Source organism: Micromys minutus (genome assembly GCF_963924665.1).
Source record: "Micromys minutus genome assembly, chromosome: 24".
Lineage (NCBI taxonomy): Eukaryota > Metazoa > Chordata > Mammalia > Rodentia > Muridae > Micromys > Micromys minutus.
This window is the reverse complement of record NC_137959.1, coordinates 39,199,490-39,208,527: the sequence shown is the minus strand read 5'-3', so window position 1 is coordinate 39,208,527 and position 9,038 is coordinate 39,199,490.

Here is a 9,038-nt window from a genome sequence, read left to right as displayed (position 1 = left end):
AACTAGGATCTCCTAGAAGAGCAGCCAGTGCTCTTAACTGCTGAGCCATCTGTCTAACCCTAACGTTTCTTTTTGATAAAAAGATTTAAAAAGAAGAATTGTGCAGTCGTAACCGGGAGCCCAAATTGCAGAGCAGTCAAGTGTTGGGCTCTGTGAACACACTCTGCTGTGAATTTACACAGCAGGGAATTTTTAAGTTCATTCCCAATTGTGGCTTTCTATTTTGAAATTAAAGATGTAATCTTTTCAGATGTAGCTGTTATGGTCTGTCGAAGGTGTGCCTAGCTTGCAGCTCCTGGTGTAACCCTTTCACCACTGAGCCAGTAGAAGCTGAGCAGTAGTTCCTCCGGGACACATGGTCCAGACCACTGGGTACCGGAAGCCGAGCAGCTCTTCCCCTGGAACACGTGGTCCAGAGTAGTGGGAACCTCGGTACACGTCTCTGGTGTGGGGCCTTCTTCTCCATCGCTAATTTCAGAATTTCCTCAGCCGTGCTCACTCATTTATCACTCCAACCAACCGTACAATTACTCTGTCAGATTCTGTAAGAGCAATCTTGTGGTATTTTGACTAAAATCAAATTGCATTTAAGGATTAATTTTAGTTCTTTGTGATACTGAGTATTTTTCTATTTATTTATTTATTTACTTACTTATTTACTTATTTATTTATAATTCAACCTCAGCCCCCCTCCCAGTCACCCCCCAGCCCCAGAAAGCCTCTTTCCCCTCTTTCCTCCTCTTCTCTAAGAAGAGGGAATTCTCTTCTGGGTACCAACTCACCCTGGCATCTCTCACTGCAGGACTAGGCACATCCTCACCTACTGAGGCCAGGCAGGCAGCCCAATTAGGGGAACAGGATCCACAGGCAGGCAAAAGTCAGGTAAAGCCTCTGCTCCAGTTGTTGGGGGACCCTCCTAAAGACCAACCTGCAGATCTGCTACATATATCAGAAGAGCCTATGTCCAGTCCATGTTTGCTCTTTGATTGGTGGTTCAATCGCAGGGAACTCCCAAGGGTCCAGGTTAGTTGACTCTATCGGTCTTCTTGTAGAGTCTCTGTCCCCTCTGGGTCCCTCAATTTTTCCTGCAACTCTTCCACAAGACTTCCTGAGCTCCATCTAACGTTTGGCTGTGGTTCTCTGTGTTTGTCTCGGTCAGCTCCTGGGTGGACCTCTCAGAGGACAGTAATGCTAGGCTCCTGTCTGTAATCATAACCGAGTATTATTAATAGTGTCAGAGATCAGAGCTTGCCCATGGGATGAGTCTCAAGCTGAGCCATTTTTCACAGTCTCTGCTCCATCTTTGTCTTTGCACTTCTTGTAGACAGGACAAATTTTGGGTTGAAGGTTTCATGGGTGGGTTGGTGTCTTTATCTCTCCACCATGAGTCCTGATTAGCTACAGGAGGTGGCCTTTTCAGGTTCCATGTCCCCACGACTAGGAGTCTCAGCTAGAGTCACCCTCATAGACTCCCTGGAGCCTCCCTGATCTCAGGTGTCTGGCACATCCTAGAGATGTCCTCCTGCATTCAATCCCCCCCCCACTCCCCTCCTCATCTCCTCTCCCATCCAATTCCAACCACTACTTTATTTTCCATCCTGAGTGAGATTCAAGCATCTTTCCTTGAGCTCTTCTTGTTTAGCTTCTCTGGGTCTGTGGACTGTAGCTGGGTATGGTGTACTTTATACCCACTTAATATCGAGTACATACCGTGCAAGTCCTTTTGGGTCTGGTTACCTCACTCAGAATGATATTTTCTATTTCCATCCATTTGCCTGATAAATTTATGATGTCCTTCTTTTTAATTGCTGAATAGTGTTCTATTGTGTAAATGAACCACATCTTCTTTATCCATTCTTCAGTTGAGGGCTATCTAGTTTGTGTCCAGTTTCTGGCCATTACAAACATAGCTGCTATGAACATAGTGGAGCACATGTACTTGTGGTATGGTAGAACATCTTTTCCGTATATACCCAGGAGTGGTATAGCTGGGTCTTCAGATAGAACTATTCCCAATTTTCTGAGAAACTACAAGATTAGTGGCTGTACAAGTTTGCACTCCTACCAGCCCTGGAGGAGTGTTCCCCTGGCTACACAACCTTGCCAGAATGAACAGTCACTGGAGTTTTTGGTCTTAGCCACTGTGATGGGTTTAAAATGGAATCTCAGTATTGTTTTGATTTGCATTTCCCCGATGACTAAGGATGTTCAACATTTCTCTTTTTTTTTTTTTCTTTTTGAACATTTCTTTAAGTGCTTCTCGGCCATTCACAATTTTTCTGTTGTGTATTCTCTGTTTAGCTCTGTACCCCATTTTTAGATTGGGTTATCAGTTGTTGGCATCTAACTTCTTATGTTCTTTATATATTTTGGATATTAGCCTTCTGTTGGATGTAAGGTTAGTGAAGATCTTTCCCCATTTTGTAGGCTGCCATTTTGTCCTATTGACAGTGTCTGTTGCTTTACAGGAGCTTTTCGGTTTCATGAGATCCCATTTTTAAATTGTTGAACTTAATGCATGAGCTGTCAGTGTTCTGTTCAGGAAGTTGTCTCCTAGGCCAATTCGATCAAGGCTATTAGCCCCTTTTTCTTTTATTAGATTTAGCATTTCCAGCTTAATGATGAGGTCTTTGATCTACTTGAGATTTGTGCTGGGTGATAGATATGGATCTATTTGCATTCATCTATATGCAGAATCCAGTTAGACCAGCATCATTTGTTGAAGATGTTTTCCCTTTTCCATTGTATGGTTTTGGCTTCTTTGTCAAAGATCCTGTGTCTGAGGGTGTGTGGGTTTATTTCTGGGTCTTCAGTTTTATTCCATTAATCAACATGTCTGTTTCGGTGTCAATACCAAGTGGTTTTTTTTAATTACTATTGCTTTGTAGTACACTTAAAATCAGGGATGGTGATTCCCCCAGAAGTTCTTTTATTATACAGGATTGTTTTAGCTATGCTGTTTTTTTTCCCCCATGTGAAGTTTACCATTGCCCTTTCAGTCTTTAAGAATTGTGTTGGAATGTTGATGGGAATTACATTGAATGTGTAGATTGTCTTTGGCAAGATGGCCATTTTTACTATGTTAATCCTACTGATCCATGAGCATGGGAGGTCTTTCCATCTTCTGAGGTCTTCTTTAATGTTTTTCTTCAAAGACTTGAAGTTCTTGTCATACATGTCTTTTAGTTGCTTGGTTAGAGTAACACCGAGATGTATTATTATCTGTGATTGTTGTAAAGGATGTTGTTTCCCTGATTTCTTTCTTAGCCCACTTATCATTTTATAAAGGAAGGCCACCAATTTTATTTATCTTATATGTATGTGAGTATACTGTAGCTGTCTCCATGCACACCAGAAGAGGTCACTGGATCCCATTACAGATGGCTGTGAGCCACCATGTGGTTGCTGGAATTTGAACTCAGGACCTCTGGAAGAGTTCTTAACCACTGAGCCATATCTCTCCAGCCTCTTACTGAATTTTTTTGAGTTAATTTTGTATCCAGCCAGTTTGAGGAATACAACAGGATTTTGAAAAAGTTTGGTTGTCTTTGGTGTAGCATAGTAACCATTTGAAACTTCACTTGGGTCCTTTTTTTGTGTTTCTCTCTTCTGTCCCTTCATCCCCCTCCCTCTCTTTCTCGTCCTTTCCTTCTCTTTTCATGGTTGATTTCAGAGTTAATCATACATGCAAAAACAGCACCGTCCAGTACTTGTATAGTCTGAGTCTGTATGCAGCTGTAGGTCTGAGGACAACCTTGGGCTTTGCACCTCAGTAATTCTCTAGTTTTTGTGACAGGGTACCTTGCTGCACCCACAGCTTGCTGAGTAGGCTGGGCTGATTAGGCAGCAAGCCCTAATCCTCCTGCCTCAGTCTCAGATTTGGTCTCTACTTCCCCATGGGTTTTGGGCCGTACCCCCAGCCCTCAAACCTGCATAAATAGCACTGGACCAGCTGTGTTATCTCACTAGTACCCTACTTAATTTATTTATTAAAATTTAAAAAAGATATATTTACTTTTAGTTTTTATGTGTATGAGTCTTTTGCCAGCATGTAGTAGGTGTACCATATATGTATGTGGTGCCCCCAGAGGCCAGAGAGGACACTGGATCTCCCCACACTGGAGTTATGGATGGTTGCAAGTCACCTTGTAGATGCTGGGAATAGAACCCAGGTCCCCTGAAAGAACAGCAAGTGCTAGTAACTACTGAGCCATCTCTCCAGACCTTTGGAGAGCTGTCTGTTTCAATATCTTTTATGATGATAATGATCTATCTGTATATTTTAGTTCATTTGAAGTCATTTTTGAATATTCAAGGACTCAGCAGACTACTTTGGGGAGTACCGTTATTTAAACAATGTTATTTTCTAATTTATGAACACGGGATACTTTGAATTTATTTTTAATGTTTATATGTGGTGGTGTAAATATGGTTGGCCCAGGGAGTGGCACTATTTGGAGGTGTAGCCTTGTTGGAGTAGTAGTGGCCTTGTTGGAGGAAGTGTGTCACTGTGGGTGTGTGCTTTAAGACCTTTGTCCTAAAAAAAAAAAAAGACCTTTGTCCTAGTTGCCTGGAAGCCAGTCTTCTCCTAGCAGCCCTCAGATGAAGATGTAAAACTCTCAGCTCCTCCTGCACCAGGCCTGCCTGGAGGCTGCCTTGCTCCTGCCTTGATGATAATGGACTGAACCTCTGAACCTGTGAGCCAGCCCCAATTACATGTTGTCTTCTAAGAGTTGCCTTGGTGGTGGTGTCTGTTCACAGCAATAAAACCCAAACTAAGACATTATCACATTTGTTTATTTATTGGCTGTATGTTTGCATGGAGTGTGTGTGTGGCTCCTGTGTGAGTGCGCACCACAGCACATGTATGTAGGTCAGAGGACAACTTATAAGAAGTAGTTCATTTCCTCTTCCCACTGTGTGGATTGTAGGATCAAACTGCGGTTATCAGGCTTGGTGGCAATCATCAACCTCCACTGACCTATTTGCAGGACCCCTTTCTATTTTTTAGGTACTATGTATATTTCTTTGTAGTTTTTGTCTGCTTTCTGATACAAGGTCTCAGTATATAGCCTTTGCTGGCCTGGAACTCAGTCTATAAACCAGGCTGCCCTTGAACTCAGAGAGTCAATGCCTCTGCCTCTTCAGCAATAAGATTAACCACACACATGATTCCATCATGTATGGCTGTGTGAGGCCAGAGAGCCAGTCTGGAGCAAGAGTGAGGTCGAGACGTATTCAGATTCTGACAGTCTCATCCTGAGACCAGCAGAACCATATCCCCCTGTGCTCTGGGCCCGCATGTTCCAGCCCACCTAACCTTTCAACCTCTACCTCTGGCACCCTTCAGATAATCACGTAGCCTGGTTGCAGGATTACAGGTTAAACTTACAATCCCTATAAAAACATGCCCAGGAAGCACCTGGAATTTCTCTTCATGCAAAGAAAGCATTCCCAGGACCTTGGCACCAGCTAATAATGTACAACCACCCCGAAAACCTCTTCCTACTCTCCAAGGTTTATATAGCCTTTATTACCCCCAATAAAAAGAGTTTTTTTCACTGAAGTCTGTCTCCAGAGGAGGCTGTTTCTCCCACACTCATGCCTGACTGAGTTCCTCTCTGACCCATCTGCCTGACTAAGCTTCCTTCCAGTTCAGCCTGGTGCAGCAATGGTGCCTGGATACCCCGAGAGTAGAAGTAGACCCAGGCCAGCATGGCTGTCTTGTAGGTTTCATTATACATCTTGAATCTCCTTGGCCAAATGCATTCCTAACTGTCTTATTCTTTTTGATGCTATTGTACTTAGAATTGTTTTCTTAATTTTTTCCTTGTATTATCCATTGCTACCGTGTAGAAATAACTGGCTGTTTTTGTGTGTTGGTGGACTACTTTGTTGAATTAACTAATTATTTAAATGGTTTATTGTGGTCTTTATATGAGATCATGTAATAGTTTCGCTTCTTTTGTGATATTAATTATTATTTTGTATGTCAGCATGTTTTACCTGTATGTATGCCTGTGAACCATGTGCATGCAGTGCCCTTGGGGGCCAGAAAAGGGCACAGTTTCCCCTGGGACTGGGGTTACAGATAATTTTGAGCTGCTATGTGGGTACTGGAGTTTGTACTCTAGTCCCCTGAAAGAGCAACCAATGCTCTTAACTGCTGCTTCTCCACTCATTTCTTCCTTTTAAATCAAGAAGATTTCCCTCCTTTTTTCTTTGTGTAACTGTTCTGGATAGAACCTTAAGTACAGTGGAGTAAAAATGGGAAAAGCAAATGCATCTTTAGCATTTCATCAGGCAAGGAATGGCCTTAAGCACATTGAGAACATTCTTTTCTATTTTTATTTTGTTTGTTTCTTGAATTTTTTTTCATGAAAGTCTGCTGGAGGTTGCTAAATGTTTCTCTACATAAATTCACGTGGCCTTATTGAGTCTTATTTATTTGCTTGCTTTTTTATTTATTAATTGTTTTTTTTTCCACACAGAGTTTCTCTTTGTAGTTCTGGCTATCCTGGAACTTGCTCTGTAGACCAGGTTAGCCTTGAACTCACACAGATCTATATATTATATTATATTATATTATATTATATTATATTATATATTATATTTTTGTTTTCTGGACTGTCTTCCCATTCTTGGGATAAATCTCTTATGCTCATGGTGTATAATGTTTTATTTTGTTCTGGCGGGTTTTAAGACAATGTTTCTCTGTATAATCCCTGCTGTCCTGGAACTTGCTTTGTATATCAGGCTGGGCTTGAACTCACAGAGATCTGTCTGCCTCTGCTTCCCTCATGCTGGGATTAAAGTTCTGTGGAAATACACCTGGCCTTTATTTTTATTTTTGAGACAGGCTCTAACTGTGTTGCCTGGGTTTGCCTCTAAGTTAAAGTATCTCTGATTCCTCCTCAGAGTGTGGGTAAGTTCCTGTGCTTTCCTCCTGTGCTCTAACCACCTACCCCAGGAAGATCAGTATTCATCTATCAACACTGGTTGACTCCTTTAGTCTATTCATTGATCCCTGGAGCCCTTGGGTTCAGAGTTCAGAGTGGCTTCTCTTTCACTGTACTTTTCTAATGTCATACACACACACACACACACACACATACATATACAAACATATAATATATTTTATATATTATATACTTATATATTATGTTATATATTTTATATACAGTAATTTATATATCATGTGTTATATATAGTATATATAAAATACACATTGTAAACTTTATAATTTATATTATATGTTATGTATATTATGTTATATAAAATATATATTATATAAGATATTATACACATATATATGTATATAACCATATAGTAAAAAATTTTTTTGCTACAGGATTTCAACTGAATGATACTTGTGTCTTGGGTTAAAGTGACAGTGGTTGGGGAGAGAAATATACAGATGTAGAAAATATTAGTGATCCAAGGTCTTTCAATGTATGTACAAAAGAAAAACGTTACCTATTTATGGTTTAAGCAATAACATACTAGATAACATTTAATGACTTACAACAGCCCAGGAGTAAATTTGAGAGAAGAAAGAAAGAAGAGGGTCAGGGTGAGTTGTATTAAGTATGGAAAATAAAACATGAATTCAGAGTGTAAGGGATAGCACTGAGCTGCAGGGCATCATATAGATGCTGGCATAGCTTTAGCTGTCAACCCAAAACCTAGAGTCACCTGCAAAGGGGGAATTGTCTAGATCAGATTGGCACATGGCTGTGTCTGTGACACATTTTCTTACTTGTTAATCGATATAGAAGGGCCCAGCCCACTGTGGGCGGTGCCATCCTTAGGTAGCTGAGCGTGGGTTGAGCAAACCAGTGGAACAAGCCAGTAGTAGGCAGTGCTTCTTTATGGTTTCTGCTTCAAGGTCATGCTATAAGTTTCAGCCTTGGCTTCACTCAGGGACAGACTCTAAACCCATAAGATGGAGTGAACTCTTCCTCCTCAAGTTGTTTTTGGTCAGGATGTTTATTACAGTAACACAGAACATAAAGTAGAACAGGTGTGTGACACCTTGGAAGAAGATGGAACTGTCCAGAGAGGATGCGTCTGTACAGCCATGAAGGAGCCTGGGAATCTGTCTAAAAAGCAGAGAAAGAGGATAAAGAAAAGTAGCTGACCCTGCAGTCGGGGGATCTTTGTTTCTGTGAAGAGTGGTCCACAGCATTGACAGTTGCAGGGGATCAGATAAACCAGGTTTGGACTGGGATTCTCTCTACTGGGCTTGTGTTGATGAAAGAGGTTTCACTGGGAAAGATAGAAGCCACAGGGAATCATTTGATTTTCCAGAAGAACAGGTGCAAAGGTTGTGAGAGCAGGCAGGTTTTTCAATTCCTTCCTCTTCCCCGTTCTCCTTGTCTCCCTTGTATGGGTGGTATATTATGTGTGTATGTGAGTTCAGGTGCACACATCTGTGTTGGGGGAGTGTGTACTCTGCCTTACTTTCTGGATCTCTCTAGACTGACTGGCCAGAGAGCCCCTGGAATCCATCTGTCTCCAAGCCCTACCACGTCCAGCTCTCTGTGTTGGCACTGGGATCTGAACTCACATCTCAGGCTTGGTTTCCAAGGGCGCTATCTCCCCTCAGGCCCTGCCCTCTGCTGGGGCACCATGTGTGCTTGTCTGTGCCTCGGGTGTGCTATTGGTTCTTTTGTTCTCAAAATGCTCAGCTTTATTTATTTATTATAAATAAATAGCCATCGTCAGATACACCGTGTGGGTGCTGGGATTTGAACTCAGGACCTCTGAAAGCGCAGTCAGCGCTCTTAACCACTGAGCCATCCCTCCAGCCTGCCTTTTACTGTGTTTTGGACCCACCGCTTCCACCTATTTGTTTTCTTGGTCTGTAGAAATATCCATCTGTCATCTACAGCGTCTGCCTGTCAACATCTCTAATTTCTTGTTTTAATTTGCATTTGATATTGATGCTAGTAGTGGATAATTTAAAACTCCTGTCAGTGGATCTTAAATTAATCCCATCTCTTAGTCAGAAAGACAGTCCCATGTACCCATTCTTT